At 39.3% G+C, this 17,932-nt stretch overlaps 1 long non-coding RNA gene across 2 annotated transcripts in view; it reads left to right on the top strand.

Annotated features, from left to right (window-relative positions):
- LOC144307831 (uncharacterized) overlaps positions 1 to 17,932 on the top strand; it is a 57,952-nt gene that overhangs the window by 36,390 nt on the left and 3,630 nt on the right. For both annotated transcript variants that reach the window (XR_013374529.1, XR_013374528.1), the window contains 3 exons: positions 5,003 to 5,266; positions 6,290 to 6,346; positions 6,453 to 6,526. This is a non-coding gene — a long non-coding RNA (uncharacterized LOC144307831). The remainder of the gene's footprint in view (positions 1 to 5,002; positions 5,267 to 6,289; positions 6,347 to 6,452; positions 6,527 to 17,932) is intronic.

The raw sequence follows: 17,932 nt of genomic DNA, 5'->3' as shown, positions 1-17,932 counted from the left end.
CAACTTCAGTTTTGAGGAGACACAAACATTGAATCCATAGCAAAATTTTCATCAAGAGTTTATGGCAGACAAACTGGAAAGAGCCAAGATGTCCATCGACAGATGAATAGATGAAGAAGATGTGGTATATACATACACTGGAGCGTTACTCAGCTATCAGAAAGGATGAATACTTACCATTTATAGCAACGTGGAATTGGAGGGTATTGTGCTGAGTGAAATAAGTCAATCAGAGAAAGATAATTATCATGTGGTTTCACTCATGTGGAATATAAGAAACAGTGCAGAGGATCATAGGGGGAGAGAGGAAACCTGGGAAGAAATTAGGGAGATAAACCATGAGAGTCTCTTAACTATAGGAAACAAACTGAGGGTCACTGGAGGGGAGTCAGGTGGGGGGATGGGGTAACTGGGTGATGGGCATTAAGGAGGGCACGTGATGTGATGAGCACTGGGTGTTCTATGCAACTGATGAATTATTGAACTCTACATCTGAAACTAATGATATGTTGGCTAATTGAATTTAAAAAAAGTTTGTGATAGAAGAGAAATCTAAGGCTTTAACAAAATTCTCATCTCTAATTGCCAGTCAAAATCTATCTTAAAATTGTCTAGCCTCAATTGTGGGGGGCTGTATTTTGGAGGAAGAGTACAAGGGTGCTATTAGAACCAAGCCAATGCTTATGGAGAGCTCCTTGGACTAGCTGTGACCTTCTTACATCCATAAGTTGCTTGTTGTGATTTCTTTTTTTTAAGGTTTTATTTATTTATTCATAGAGAGAGAGAGAGAGAGAGAGAGAGAGAGAGAGAGGCAGAGACACAGGGAGAGGGAGAAGCAGGCTCCATGCAGGGAGCCTGACATGGGACTCCATCCTGGGTCTCCGGGTCACGCCCTGGACTGAAGGTGGCGCTAAACCACTGAGCCACCCAGGCTGCCCACTTGTTGTGATTCCTTACGTTGGGCTCTTACCAAGTGTCAGGTAGTGTTCTGATTCAAAATTCCTAAACCTGTTGTCTCTTGAGGTTCTGAAATTGCCGAATGATTTGAAGTTTGAATCAAGAAACCTTTCCAATGCAGTGCAGCATTTTTTGGAGTTGGCATCAGTTGTGTAAAGCATGGGTAAACCAGTTTACCTTTCTGAGTCTCAGTGTTCATAACTGTAAAGCAAAGTGCATGAATCTCATGAACCATAAATTCCTTTCCAAATCAAAACATCTATGATTCTCCTACCCATTACATTTCTCCTGAGAATTTTACAAGAGTGAAAAATATCATATAGTGCTACTTGAACCTCGTAACTTTAAAAATGCCTTATTCATTACAGCTTTTATATATTGCTTTCAATTTTTAATTTCTGGCTTTAGTCATTTTTTCCCCTCTGCTTTAGGCCAAATGCAACTCAAATTATGATATGTATTCAGTGATAAATTCCTCATTTTTATCAATAGAATCTGTACAACAGATCCTTTACTCTTTATAAAATGATTTAGTTAGAGGACAGCCTGTATTTAAGGGAATATATAACAATCAACCACCAAACTTGTGGCTCTAAACAAATGAGATCATTTCTCATGATGCTGTGGATCATCTGGCAGGCCCTTCTAGTCTGGGTCATTATGGCCGGGGCTGCATGGTTTAGTGTGACCTCATTCTCCTGTCTGGTGATTGGCTTGATGTCATTTAGGGTAACAGGGTTAACTTGGGTACATGTCATCATCCAGCAGACTAGCCTGACTTTGTTTTACAGGTGGTGTTTTCAGGATTCCCAAGCAGCAAGTTTCAGTGCACAAGTACTTTTCAAGTCTTAGCTTCCATCACATTTACCTGTGACTTATTGACCAAAGCAGATCATCACATGGCCAGGCTCAGATTTCAAGGGGTGGAGGAATAGATGCCATCTCTTGTTGGAGAGAACGGCACAGCCCTGTTGCAAAAAGGTATAGATGCAGAAATGGAAAGAATTTGTGGCCATTTTTGCAACCTGCCACAGTATCTGAGATTATATACTCAGTTCTTGGCCATTGCTGTATCATCTCTCACTGAGCAGTAAATATATCTTAATTTCCTGAACAGAATTCCCTTGGAAAAGCCATTTCATTCCCTTTTATAAGATTGATAATAACCTGTATTTTACTTCAAACATATTATAAGCTAATTTTAGAAAATTTACAAAATGAGGACAAGCATGAAGAAGAGAGTAAAAATAATGTCTAATTCTACCACTCAGAGATAACTATTGTTATTCTTGTAAGGATCTAATGTTAGAAAGATTAAGAAATATGCTATTAATATATATCTTAGTATTGTGGTTATATAAAGTGATACATATATGTAATAAAAAGTGCTCATAAACTCTATAGGTCCATTATTTGAAAATACTTTGGCCATTTCCCCCTAGAACTTGGCTATAGTGAGTCTTATATTAGTTAGGGTATAGGGTAAATAAGAAGATCTCAAAAATACTGTGGGTTAAATAAGACATATAAGATAGATGGGTAAGATGCTTACTTCTAGGTAGATGGGTAGTTTAGGTTGGGTAGATATTTCTGTTCTACCCGGTCATTCAGTGATCCAGGCTAGTGCATCAACTTTGTCATCTTCATTATGTGGCTTCTAGATCTTAGTCCAGGGTAGCAGCTATAGTTGTGGCTGTTTCTCAGATAGCAAGAAGGGAGAAAGAAGTTCCTGGAAACATCTTCATCTCTGAGATGCTCTGAAAATTGCACATGACTTTCTCTCACACCCATCCCACCAGCCTAAACTTAGACAGCTATACCTAACTGAAAGGGTGGTGGTGTACCAGAAAAGACTTGGGGGAATTTATTACCAATAGAAAGAAAGAGAAAATGAGGGACATTTAGCAATTTCTGTTATGCTAACCCAACTGTACATACCTAGACTACACTCCCTCCTTCAGCATGAAGCCCTAACGTGGTGGGTATCTTTTGCCCTGTGTCCATTTCTCTCTGTTGGGGTAATAGCATGTCAATTTTCCTTTGGAAAACTCTCAGACCATGAACTTCAGGTTGGGCCAATATGCCCCTTCTCGCTATACTTCCCCTCACTGCATGGATGGGTATATGAGCTTGTATTGATCAGTGGAATTCAAACCTGGGTGTTGTTTTAGGACATAGTGAGAAGGCGAAGCTCTTTTGTTTTGTTTTCTACTGGGACAATTGAGTCATTGGGATGAAAGACAGGAAAGGACTAACTGAGAGAAATAGAGCTACACAATCGAGAGATAGAGGGAAATGGTATTTGGAAGACATCATTTGAGTCCCTGGTTCAAACCATTCCTGAAGCTAGAATCTCCTTGGACTTTTATTTATTTAAAGACTTATTTATTTGAGAGAGAGGGGGGGGCGAACAAGGGGGAGGGACAGAGGGAGAAGCAGACTCCCCGCTGAGCAGAGAGCCATATGTGGGACTCGATCTCAGGACCCTGGGATCATGACTTGAGCTGAAGACTCATGACTGAGCCACCCAGGTATCCCTCCCTGGACTTCTAATTGCATAATTCAAAAATCCTATTTATTTTTGTTATCTTGTGTTAGATTTCTGTCAATCACAACTGAAAGAATTTCAATTAATCCACCACCATAATCCTTACTAAACTTTATTTCCTTTAGGTCTCATTGCTTTTCCATCTGAAATTGCTTGAATTCAAATTCTGTCATCTAAGGTCAAGACTGTTCCCCAACATGGTCTCACTGCCAAATTTATTTCTGAGTCTTTTCCTATCTTCGTGTTTTTGATGGAATGATATTACAGGTTCTGGTATTGGGCCTTAGAGCCCTGAATGGTTACTGAATTTCTCTCCTCCTCTCAATTCTTCTGTTTCTCTTTACCTTTTGTTTGCTTAAAACACAAATATAGAAAGGAGGATCAGACCTGGGGAGGGCAGAGGGGAAGTCATGGTGGCAGAGGAGAAATTATTTTGAGCCATTAACTTACCTTTGTTCCAACATTTCAATTGCAGTGATTGGATGGTGGAATTGGTCCAAAGAGTCACTGCAAATTGAAAATTGTCAGTAAAAGTGATGTTGCCAGTATTGTGAGTGGCATTGAACAGGATGTTTAAAGGGAGGCCAGTGGCATCCAGCAGAGACCAAGCCATTTGAGTATCATTAAATTCATTATATGGCTTTTTGTGTTGCTTTCACTAGTATTTCATCTGTTAACAGTTTGGGGGTTAAGGCCAGACGTTTCCCTATGCCTATTTCTTTTTGTAATGTACTTACTACCAGTACCATGGCATACAGACATGCTGTTGATGCACTACTGAAATGTTAGAACAGATTGCTGCAATATCTGCTGTGCCTTCCATTGTGGTAACTGATTTTGAGGCTCTAATGTAAGATTATTTATGGAAATATAGAATATTATACCTAATTAAGGGAATCCCAGATTAAGTTTCTTCTTCCTAAAGTTTATGGAACTTAATCTCTGGTAAATGCTCACACAAAATGAATATTCCTTGGGATGGGAAGTCCAGTTAGATGCATGGTATTGATTCCAGTCTTCTGATAGGAAATCTCATAAATGAATAAAAAATTATTATTATTTCCTAAAAATGGAGGGCATGGTGGTGAAGCTCACAGTTCATAAAATCACTCTATTCGTGTTAGGTATGAAACATCTGTTGTGAACGGTGTCCATTTCTGGCCGCATGACCTACTATCGGCTGCCTCCAACAATACCCTCGAGTAGGATGGTGAAAAGGGCAGGGAGAAGGAGTGGCATAGGTAGTGAACATTTTCCTTTAGACAGGCTAGCACCCTTGGACTCTGTTATTTGACGTGCACCAGTAGAGCTCCTTATGGCAATATTTTGAATAGACTTGAAACTTCATCTTTATGAATCATTTTGGCCAGAGTGGGTGAATTTCAGCACTATATGACCATATTATAGTCTTATTTTTAAAAGACGCTTCTCCTCATCCCCACAGCAGATCTTTTAGCTGACTTTTTGTTATTTTCCCTTGTTATTGTGTCTCGGCAGGAACCATATTGGAGAAAATCAGCAGATCAAGAGAATGCTGCCGGTGTGCCGGAGCTTTTGTTTGTGCCGGTGTGCCAGCATTTCATTCACCCCCACCAGTGCTCATTATATGGAGCCATTTCCGCAGCATGGTATCCCACAATACCGAGGAAAAGTTGAGTCCACTATTACTTGAATGAAACTGACAATAAAAGAACCCATTCTTCGTAGAGAGAAAATTTGTTCATGCTCGAACTGAAGGAAATCACCACAAATAGGCCATCTGTATGTATGTGTATATATATATTTTATTGTTGTTAAACCCAAGTAGACCAATTCATTGGACTATAATATGCGCTCAATCTTTGATTATTTTTTTCTGCATTTCTCTTGATTATTTTCTGTGGATTTCCTTTTGATATATTTTTATTGCTGTGAGATTTTTTTTAGAATTAAAAGATCTCATTAGCATTCTCCAAGCCCTTAAATGTACACGAGCATCCCATTTTCTTTTTTTTTTTTAAGATTTTATTTATTTATTCATGAGAGACACGGAGAGGGGCAAAGACACAGGCAGAGGGAGAAGCAGGCTCCCTGTGGGGAGCCCGATGCGACTCTATCCCTGGATCACGCCCTGAGCTGAAGGCAGATGCTCAACTGCTGAGCCACCCAGGCATCCCTAGCATCCCTAGCATCCTGTTTTCATTTCATTTGCACGAAGTATTATTCCTTGTGGCCCTAAAGAAATACAATAGGATGAAGATGAATAATGTGATCGCAAAAACGACTTTCTCCTCTCATTTAGAGACAATAGTCTTTTCTTAAAATGCCTTTTTTTTTTAAAAATGAGTTTTTATAGGTCAACCCACAGATAGCTGTTTTCTTGTTTCCACTCAGCCAACGAGCATCACAGCAGGCAGGAAATCTTTTTGAGTTATCCAATCAGAACCTTTAAATTTTGATAAAATTATAACTCTTTAAAGGAGAGACTGATGTGGTTTCAATCTACTTGTGGTTGAGTGTGAGTGCTAAAAAAGGGAGATCCTTGTTTGAAAGCTGTTAGTGCCAAGAATAGTCCCAGTAGAAGGTAACTACATCCTTTTCAGGAAAATAATAGCTATTATCTTTGCAATGATGATATTCTCCTTTAGAGATATGATCCGAGATTGACATTTTTACTATATATGCTGCTCAACAAACTTTTATTGTGAATATACTATGCTCTAGCACTGTAATGGGCTTTATAAATATTTACAAAATTTTCTATTCTCCCTAACAATCTTGCATATTATTGTCCCCATTTTATAGAGGAAAAAAGAAACCCCTGAGACCTGGAGGAATTAAATAAGTTAGCATCACAAGTTGGTAAGTGACAAAACCAGAATTTGTACCCATGTGTACCAAATATTAAAAGCTATTTTTTCAGCATCAAATTGCCTCTCTAACCATACAAAATATGCATTATTCCCAGAGAGAAGCTCTTCATTTTGGCAGTGGCTCAAATATCCATTTTAGTGGAAAATATTCTGTGGGAGTCAAAAGAAGGTAAGAGAAACATAAGCTACTCTGCCATTGGTATTCTGCAGAGTTTCTCCGTTGATTTCACTCCCATTTTAGAATATTGCATTTAATTACCTGTCAAACATATATCTTAACTTTCTGGAGGCAGGAGGGTCAGCCCAATTAGTGTTGTTATTTTTCCATTTAGTTTTCTGAATATACCTAATGCATTTTAAATCTGTCCTCAACAATAACAATTTTAAGCAGAGAGCTTCTTAAGAGTACATCTTTTAACCCTGAGAATCTTGAAATAAATTAACTTAAATTTGTAACCAAATTGTAGAATCACTAAACTAAGAACACCTGAAGTTGGGATGTTTTGATCCTCTTTGTTTATCTTTTAGGGTAAATAAATATAATTTCCCAGATCCCTTAGACCATGTGCTTCCTTAGTAGAGTCTGGGGATATCTTTTTTTTCTCCTAGAAATTGATCAAGTCTAAGAGCTTTGTAATTTTCTTTTTCAAAGTTGAAATTTTTATTCTATGGGCTGTTTCCTTTTGGCTCTGTTCTTGCATCTCTATGTCATGCTCTCATAAAAGAGGAGCCCTTACTTATATTCTTGAAGGTCAGTGGAGAAGTAAAGAAGACCCCCAGTGTAGTTGGCTAGAACATAATATTGATGAGGCTAAGGCGATATGATTATGTTAGGAACCAGTTAAGATTTTTGGCTTAGTTAGCGGAAATCATTTCCAATTGGAACATTCAGATTTCTAATAAGCATGACCTTTACTGAAGTATCTACATTCCACCAAAGAGAAAGATCTCATTAGATATTAGCTGTCTATACTAGGGACACCATGCAGTTTACAAGCTTATATACAACTTATTTGATGACTTCTTTATTTCACGCTTTGTTTTTTTTTTTTTTTAATGAGGGTTTTTGCTTTATCTCTGGAAAATTATGAACCTCTTATCTGCTGAATACGTTAAACACTCTCTTCAAACACTCCCAAACCAAATGTCGGTTACTTCAGTGAATTTTTTGAATAAGCCCTGGGAATTGGTCCAGACACGTGGTCCCATTTACCATCCTATTAATTAATGCCCTGGAATCTAACATATTTTCTGAAACATGAATTCAGTTTCCTAAGGATTTGACATCATGTTGGACTTTTTAGTGCGAAAGTTTTTCTGACAGTTCAGCTCCATGTCTGTGGTTGGGATAAGTTCAGTTTCACTCCTGAAATTTGTAATGTCAACATGATATTGTGTAGTACTTTATAGGTTCCAAATGTGTGTTCAAGGTTGCTGTCTCATTTGGTTGTCAGAACAACCTTGTGGAGCAGATACTTTTAAATCCTTTTCAGGTGCGTGGAAACTGAGAAATTAGTGGGTAGAGACTTGCTTAGTGCTTAAACATAATTTTCTGACAATTCATCCACTGTTTGTGCCCTTGTCAGGACAGTTAGACAAATCCTTCTTGTAAGTTATGTTCGTAGTAGTTGTGCTAGGGATACTGTTAGTAGATTTCAGATGAAATATAATAAATATATATCATTGGTTTCTTATTATAGCCTTCATCTGACGTCAGGTTCACAAAGGAGTGAGGATTTATTTTTTGAATACTTAAAAGATCAATGTTGTCAAGAATGTTGCACGTCGTATTTCCTGGGTTCAAAGTTCTTGTTAAATTCTTTTGGTAGACCTTGATTTCTTACGTATTTGATGTAGAAATTGTTTATTGCCCTGTAGACTACCACTGTGATAGCAGCAAGCAAGTTAACAAGGCTTGCCTGGGGCTTTGTGTGTGACATGGACTTCATGAAACTAGTTTAATACAGTGTCTTAAAATCTGTTTGAATAGTAAAACTCGGTCCGGAGTAGCCACTCAGAAGTCATAATGAAAATCATTGGCAAAAATATTCAATGTGTGGAAAGCTCCCAACATAAGCGAATTTATGCTCACCAAAAAGAAATACATGGCCAAAGGCATTAGATATTTTAAGAAGTAACCTTGGGAGCACCTGGGTGGCTCAGTCACTTAAGCATTGGACTCTTGATTTTGGCTCAGGTCATGATCTCTTGTAAGATTGAGCCCAGTATCAGGCTCCACACTCAGCGGGAGTCTGCTTGAGATTCTCTCTCCCTCTGCCCCTCCCCCTGCTCACACATGCCTGTGCGTGCTCTCTCTCAAATAAAGATAAATATATCTTTTTAAAAGAAGGAACTTTCAACATCTGCTATTTGTATTACACTGAGGAGGATATATAGTAGCATGATTTAGTAACAAGTGCTTATGATCTAGTTATATATCTCCACGCAAATCATTGAAAAATAATGTAGTAGCCCTTAGTTGGTATTGATCCCTTACTAGCTTGAAAAAAATTTCTCCAGGCAATGGCAAAGGGCCTCAAGGATTCTCTTTTCTTAAAATGTACATTAACTTTTTTAGTGTGGTAAAGTATACATAAGATTTACCCTTTCAGTCCTTTTAGGTGTGCAGTTCAGTGGCATAAATACAGTTACACTGTCATGCAACCATCTCCACTATTCATTTCTAGAACTTTTTATCCTCCCAAACAGAAATTCTTTTTTTTTTCCAAATGGAAACTCTTTACCTGTTAAACAACAGCTTCCTATTTCCCCCTCCATCCAGCTCCTGGTAAACTCTGTTCTACTTTCTGTCTCTATGAATTTGTTCTAGGTATTCTGTGTAAGTGAAACCATACAGTAGTTGTCCTTTTGGGGTCTAGCTGATTTCACTTAGCATAACATTTTCTTTTTTTTTTTTTTTTTAAATTTTTATTTATTCATGATAGGCACACAGTGAGAGAGAGAGAGGCAGAGACACAGGCAGAGGGAGAAGCAGGCTCCATGCACCGGGAGCCTGACATGGGATTCGATCCCGGATCTCCAGGATCGCGCCCTGGGCCAAAGGCAGGCGCCAAACCGCTGCGCCACCCAGGGATCCCAGCATAACATTTTCAAGGTTTGTCCATTCTGTCAGAATTTCATTCCTTTTTAAGGCTGTGTAAAATTCTACTGTGATTATATACTACATTTTGTTTAGCTGTTCATCTGTTAATGAAAAATACGTTTTGGGATATCCCTTCTCTGCTGCCCCTTTCTTGACCAGTGGCTGCCTGAGGCCACCCCATCACTGTTCCTTCTTATAGGCTCAATTCTGGACAAGAGTGAAGGAGAAGGAGAGTCATCCAGCTCTCACAAATAAAAGTACAGGATGATGACTCAAATTTTAATTTCAGATAAACAACAAATACTTTTTAAATTTTTAAAAAAGATTTTATTTATTTGAGAGGGAGAGAGAGAGCCTGAACAGGAGGAGGGGAAGGGGAGAGGAGAGAGAATCTCAAGCAGATTCCCTGCTGAATATGGAGCCTAACACGTGGCTCCATCTTCTGACACTGAGATCATGACCTGAGCTGAAGTTAAGAGTCAGCCACTTAACTGATTGAGCCACCCAGGTACCCCAACAAATACTTTCTTAGTATGAGAATGTTGCATGCAGTATTTGAGATATACTTTTACTTAAATAGTTGTTTATCTGAAATTTTAATTTACCTGGGTGTCCTATGTTTTATCTAATAAACTGCCAAGTTCTTCAAACATTCCCCTTGGATAGCTAGCTCTGGCAACCTTCCCTATGCTCTGCCCTATTGATTGACCAGTGTCTGGAGAGTTCCCCATTCTCCACCTCTGGGCTCATGACTGAGTTATACTTGGGAGTTTGAGCCTGAGGAGAAATAGGTATGGTAGGAACAGAGATCTTAATTCCTCTGTGCCACAGGGGGTCTGTTCCTGGCCATCCACTGTCTACCCATTATCCAATTCCAAAGCCACTTCTACATTTTTAGATATTTGTTACAGAAGTATCTTATCTCCGTACCAAAATCTTTGTTTACTAGGGCTGCCATAACAAATACCACCGAATGGGCGGATTAAACAACAGAAATTTGTTTTCTCACAGTCCTGGAAGCTAGAAGCCTGATATTAAAGTGTCAGTAGAGTTGGTTTCTCCTGAGCCCTTTCTCCTTGGCTTGTAGATAGCTGTCTTATCCCTGTGTCTTCACATTGTCTCTTCTATGTTTATGTCTGTATCCTAATATCTTCTTATAGGGACATCAGTCATTTTGGGTTAGAGCTCACCCTAATCTAATCCACCCTGTTTCCAAATACAGTCACATTCTGAGGTATAGAGGTACTGAAGGTTAGGACTTCAACATATGAATTTTGAGGAGACACAATTCAGCCCACAACAGTTACCTCTAAATAACATCTGATGTGTATTTTGAGGCATTAATTTTTAATTGTGAAATAAAACACTTTGCCCTTTTAAAAAAGAACTCAAGGTATCAGGTAAATAGGTAAAGTTGTAAATAGGTATAGTTGGTAATAGGTAGGTTTTTTATAGGTAAATAGGTATAGGTAAAGTTGTTTTTTATGTGAGAATGAATATAAAAATGCGATGAAACCATATTTTATATCTGTTTCTAGGATTAATGAGATGTATGAGTTAGCTGTTGCCACAGTGATGCTGCCCAACAAATTACCTCCAAACTCAGTGGCTTAAAACAACAATTTATCATTGCTCACACATCTGTGTACTAGCAGAGGGCCTTCTGATCTAGGCTTGGCTTGGCTGGCCTTGACTCAGAGTGCCAGTTAGATCCAGGTTTCCACATGTCTCTCATCTTTCTTGGGCTAGTGGGTTAGCTGGGGCATGTTCTTATGGATATGGCAGAAATGCAAGAGAAGTGAGCCAAAATAGTCACTTCTATCCTCATTCCTTTGGAAAAACCAAGGCTTATGGCCAGGCCAACAGTAATGACCTGGGGAAACTTGCTGTGCCTCTAGTGGGAGGGACTGTTGAACAATTCAGCCAAGGTGTATAAGATATAGGGAGGAGTGAAATTTAGGACCAATAATGTGGTATGTCACATGCTGAAGTAATGGGGTTTACAGAGACTATCTAAGGCTCTTCACTTTAAGATCTTTCCTAAGTAGAAGTGAGTCCAAGTCCAATAGAGAAGATGTAGGCTTAATATGACCCACTAGTTAATGTTGTTGGAGAATGTTTGGGCCATTGTCACAAATATCCAGGAACCTGGATCTGCTATGTCCTGATACAGGCTTATCCAAGGAGAACCCTTCTTCTAAACACTCCTTTCCCTAGCTGGATTGGCTCTGTCTCCTCTTCCGAACTTCTAACCCCTTTTCTTTTCTCGGTGCTCTGAGATTCTTTCACATGTTAATAGTTGGTACCCTGGCTGGAAGGAAGGATACATTTGGGGAAATAGAACTGGGTAAACAGTTTGGGGCCAACTTGTAGGAAAGGCAGAGGGGTTTGGAATCTCACTATGCTAAGGGAGCTCCTGAAATGTGTTTCTAAAAGATTTTGGGGGGAAATTAAATAAAAATTTTTACTTAAGGTACTGAATTATCTTTTGTAAGCTAATTAAAGTTCATAAAATATAAAACCAAAGAAATCTTTCACATCATTTGAAAAGTTAGTAAATATTGTTTAATTTTATTATTTAAGATTCTATACATTCCCATGGTTCATATTCAGAACAGCATTAAAAAGTACATGTTCAGAAGCTGTGTTCTCACCACTGGCCTTGTCCTCCCTGGTCCCCACCTTGCTCTTATGAATGTCCATTTTTAAAGTTTATTTGCTTTCCAGTTTTTATGCTGATACAAATAGACATTTTTTCTCCTTTCTCACACAGAAGGTAGTATGCTGCATGCATAGCGGGGAGTCCGACTCGGCGCTCAATCCCAGGACCCTGGGATCATGACCTGAGCTGAAGGCAGATGCGTAACTGACTGAGCCACCTAGGTGCCCCTACCAAGGCATCTTGTGGCACCAGTTCCTCTTCATTCTTATTTTCTTGAGTTTTTCGAGTTATTTTTCCACATAGACTTTTGAATCAGCTTGTCTCCTATTAAAAAATCTATTAGCATTTTCATGAGGATTACATTCAACTTATAATTAGAGTAATTGACGCATCTGTGATGCTGACTTTTCCCTTCCAGTGGTCAGTCTTTCCATTTTTCAAGTCTACTTTGGTGTCCTTTGTGATTATTTCATAGTTTTTCTCATATAGGTTTTGCTCATTTCTTGGTAAGTTAATTCCCATTTTATCTTCCTTACTGCTTTTGTATAGAGGATATTTTCTTCCATTCTGTTGGTTTATGTTTGTTGTTTGAGTGTGGGATGACTCTTGGTTTATGTGTATTAATTTTGTATCTCACTTTCCTTCTATTTGTTTTCCTGTTGATTCTCTTTGGCTATCCAGGGATATAATTGTATGAGCTGCAAACAGGGATAGTTTTGCCTTTCCTTTCCAAGAGTTACAGCTCACATTTCTTTCTAGTGTTTAATTTCATTGTCAAAAGCCCAAACTAAAATCGATTAGCTAATTTTAATCTGTTGATATGATCATGCTGAGACTTAAATTATGATTTAAAAGCTGCCAATTTCATATCTTTTCTTATTCATATCATAGCGAGGTTCCAAATGGCAGCAATCTCGAGTGCCATGCTGCTGTGCCCTTATACATACATGCTAGACTTGAAGGTCTGCCTTGGATACTTGGGGTTTCTGGCTGGTGGGCCAGCAGAGGGCCCCCAAGGCAGGATAGATGTCAGAGGCACTGACCTGATGCAGAGATGACTCTGTAGCTATCCGTGGGCTGGCAAGGCACAAGTAGAGTTAACGGTACTATTAGAATCACATTTCACTCTTTGACTTACACCATGTTTGCATTTCTCTAAGTATCACTTCATCCCCTTTTCCTTCTTCTTTCTTTTTAAAGATTTTATTAATTTATTCATGAGAGACACAGAGAGAAAGAGAGGCAGAGACATAGGCAGAGGGAGAAACCCCTGTGGGGAGCCTGATGTGAGACTTGATCCCAAGACTCCGGGATCACGACCTGAGCCAAAGGCAGACACTCAATCACTGAGCCACCCCGGTGTCCCTTCCTTCTTCTTTCTGCACTACAGCTTGCCCTCTTCCTTCTTCTCCTTACTTCTTCCCTGTTTTGTAATGAACAGAGTTTAAGGAGGTTTTCTGACATTCCCCGTAGATTTAAATCTTATGCCGTCTTGAAGATTATTTAAAGTAGGAGCCCACGGGGGGCCAAGAATGGAAATCCAAAAGATAATGGAAATGTTTTCAAAATTACAAATGTGGGTAGCTCTGCTACATAGGAGGTTACAGCCTTGTGTGTGTGGTCTGACCCCGTGACAGAGCAGCTTTCATGTTGGACCCATGTCAGGAAGCTCCTGTTCCCTGGAGAAAACCAGAACCCACCCCCACCCCCCACACTGCTGGCTGCCAGGCAGAGTGCCGAGGACACTGGAGATCAGAGGACCTAAAGTAAAGCCAACTTGGGTGAAGTGGTAGGAATACATTAATTAGTGGCAGGCTGTCTTTGAAGAGCAGAGTGAAGGTACCACTGATCAGGATTCAGTACTTCCAGTGATCTCTGAGTAACTCCGGCCAGAGATCGAGCACATCTGTATTGTTACTGCGAGTTCCCAGGAAATAAAATCTCACCACAGTGAAAACAGGTCTGACCCAGAAATGTGTAAGCCACACCAAAGGAGATCCACAGAACCCATGTCACATGGGAAGAGACTGACGGACAGGATCTAAGCAGAGAGTTTTCTTACCCACGCTTGCTAATGGTTTGAAAAACCTGGAAATTAAGAACCATAACAGATTCTATTTGTGCTTTGTTAAATAATTTTGCCTGCTCAACTGGCTGTTGATGAGCTGTTTCGTTCCACTGTAGGGATCCAGTCTTTATGGTTGTTTTCAACGAAGTTCAGCTTTATCAAGTCCTCTGGAAGTTGTTGCAGTCATTAAGAGTAGGAGGAACTAACAGCCCGCACAGACGGAAGTTCTTGGGCACAGAATGGATAAAAATGGGTGGCAGAGAAAACCCCCTTTACAGAGTGTTGCTTTTGTTCATTTCTGTCTTTTTGGGTATTTCAGTGCCAGGTAGGCCTTCATACGTGTTAGCCAGAAGGACAACAGGATAGAACTGGGAGGTCATAGGTAGATGTGCAACTTCTGCTTACTTAATGGTTGTGGGTTTTTTAAAGATTTGATTGTTTCTTGGTTTATTTGAGAGAGAGCGCGCACATGCATGAGCAGGGAGGGGCAGAGGGAGAGAGAGAACCTTAAGCGGCTCCTCGCCAAGGGTGGAGCCTGACGCCGGGCTGGATCTCATGACCCGGAGATCCTGAGTTGAGCAGAAATCCAGAGTTGGCCGCTTAGCTGACTGAGCCACCCAGGTGCCCCATGTGCTTTTTCAAAAGTTTGGAAAACAGGAGTAATATCTATCTCTCTGAAGTGTTATGAGAGAATAAATAAATGCCATATGTAGATGGCTGAGCCCCACACAGCCCCCCATACCTGGAGCAGGTGGAGTGTTCTATAAATGGTAATTAGGATTACTAGTATCACAACTGCATTGATAATCAAGGCCTGGCCTGACCCCTCATTAAACTTCATTTCATTTTTCTCAACTGCTCAAACTAAGACACAGAACAAAGTTAATTACAGCCCTGGGTTCCTAAAATTCCCAGAGATTTACAGAACAAAATCGCAATATTATATTCTGGTATGAATTGAGCGACTTGACCTGCTCCAGTTCGGGCGTTTAACACCGCAGGACTGTCTTTCCCTCTGGGGCCTGAATTGAAGCAAGGAAGAACAGCTGCATTTCTTTTTTTCCCTGTAGCTGTGAAACCTGTAGATTATAGGTCTGCCTTTGAGGAGTCTTTCAGACTATCGCTATTTTGAAAACAGAGGAGTCCCTTCTGATGCTCCTATTATGATAAAAAACAAAAACCCACTCCATCCTCTTAAATGCTCTCTCTCTGTGTGTGATATGTTTTGCTGGTTTTGTACCCCTCCCCCTTCTAGCTGTATTTAGCCAATGACTTCTTCACTCAACTGGCAAGGAGATTCTCTCCTCCAGCGAGCTAATAGTGGAGACTTTTAACCCTAAAGCAGCCTTATCTAATCTGTAAATTATTTTTCTTCTCACTTATTTTATGTATCCTTCTATTTGCTTGGTTTGTTTCCTGGTTCTGTTATCAGAAATCTATGACTCCTAGTCTTCTTCTTGTCACAATAACATTAGAAGCCATAAAGAACAGTCTTGCAGTGATTAATTTAGCGGGGATTCTTCAGGTTGATTTAATCAGCACTAGACAGGAAGAAGCGAAACTTTTCTAATTCTTCTACTTGTAGCACATAAATTAAACTGAAAATAGTTAGACCACCATGTAAATGCCTTCTCTTATCTTCCTGGCTTTTAGCAAAATTTACAACCTATAACATCTGTTGTCTTTGCCTGAATAAATCAAATTTACCCTCTTTTATCTTCAAGTTTATCAATAGAAGGTAGAGGAGAAGTAACAAGCAATTAAGATACTTCCAGCTCTTTGCCTCAAGGCTAATCAAACACATACTCTGTAGCTTGGTAATAATACCTTATAATTTGGTGAATGCAAACCTTTTATTATATGCCTTTAGTCATTTGTAAGATGACTACAGTGTTTCATTTTTCAAAAAGGTTAAAGAGCTAATTTAGTTTAGTTAATTTCTTAACCCAGAAAAGAAATTTCCCTGCTTTTAAATGTTTTTATTATCTGCTCACACAGTATAGAAATGGTTTTATGAATTTTAGATCACCTTGATGACAACAGAACCAACAATGATGGCACAATCTATCTCAATAAATTGTGATTTTTGACGCAAGTAATGCAGTTGAAAAATAACAATAGCTAACACTTAGTTTCAGCTGCGTTTCAGCTGCAGCTCTAAGTGCTTTATAGACTTTGAGCACTTAACTGTGTCCTCATAACAATACATTTATGTTGCCAGTTTTTCAGAAAAAGAAATGGAAGCGCACATTAAATGACTTGTCAAGGTCTCACTGGCATTAAGTCCTGGAGCTGGGATATGAATTCATGTTCAGCTTCCCATCGCACTGGCTTTCAAGGACCCAAGTGCTTCCCAACCCCACCCTCCTTCAGGTTCCCTGATCACTCTCTGCAAAATGTAGCAGATTAAAATGACTTTGATTTTTAAACGAATTTGTTGCTCTTCTTAATGATAACTGTCCGCGAGGCCTCCTAAATCTGGCCCCAAGAATGTCTTCTGTAAAGTTGCTGTTAAACATTGCTATCTGTGGAGACTGTGGCCCAGATGGTTTCAGGTGAGTGGATCTGAATGAAATAAAAACCTTCAACGGACCATGATCCGTGTGAGGATGGGGGTGGTATTTATTCTGTTTGCTCATCTGTTCCCAAAGCCTAACGTGTTAAGACTTAGTACATAGTAAAAGCTCATGAAAATATGCGTAGAGCTGAATTGAAAGGCAATTTGGCCTATGTGCAACTTGGTTTATATTTATATTTTTCATATCACTTGTTTTGGTAAAATTAATTCTTGCTGATTATAAAGCATTTAAATAATAGAGGAAAAGAAGCTACTACCCAAAAAAAGTCAATATTAACATTAGGGACCATCATCCAGGTATTATAATGTGCACATATGTAGAAAGAAGGACAAGTAGATAACATACTTTATTTTTTTTTAATTTTTTTTAAATTTTTATTTATTTATGATAGTCTCACAGAGAGAGAGGCAGAGACACAGGTAGAGGGAGAAGCAGGCTCCATGCACCGGGAGCCCGACGTGGGATTCGATCCTGGGTCTCCAGGATCGCGCCCTGGGCCAAAGGCAGGCGCCAAACCGCTGCGCCACCCAGGGATCCCCATACTTTATTTTTTTAAAAGATTTCATTAATTTGAGAGAAAGAGAGAGAAGTAGACTCCCCACTGAGCGGAGGGCCTGACATAGGGCTTGATCCTGGGACCCCAATATGATACGAGCCAAAGGCAGATGGTTAACCAGTTGAGCCACTTGGGCACCCCTGGTTGGTGTACTTGAAAATAAGGTTATATTACCCAAGCCATTTGTTAAGTATAATTAATTCTAGTTTCACCTGCATTTAAGAAAATTAGAATACAATGAAATAAACCTAAAGGAATCATTATAATTTAAGTCACCATTTCTCTACCCCAGAGCTATTCTTTCCTAAATGATCCCATGGTCCCTCTTAGGTAAGATGAAAGACAATATGAAACATTAAGGGTGTGTTCATATGCTTTGATTTCTTACAGTATTAACCTAAATTCCTGATATGAAATATAAAGACGTTAACATTTTATTCTTCCATTTCCCCACCTCCTTTTCATCTTATTATTTTTGAACTGTTAAGGTTTATGTTTGTTTTATTCTATTTTGATAGTTCACACAGTTCTCTAGAATTAATCTGTTTTTACTTATTTGAGAGAGAAAGAGAGAACACACACAAGTAGGGGGTGGGGCAGAGGGAAA

The sequence above is a fragment of the Canis aureus genome, chromosome X, assembly GCF_053574225.1.
Source record: "Canis aureus isolate CA01 chromosome X, VMU_Caureus_v.1.0, whole genome shotgun sequence".
NCBI classification, from domain to species: Eukaryota; Metazoa; Chordata; class Mammalia; order Carnivora; family Canidae; genus Canis; species Canis aureus.
Note: the sequence above shows the minus strand (reverse complement) of the source record. Positions and strands in the feature narration are given on the sequence as shown.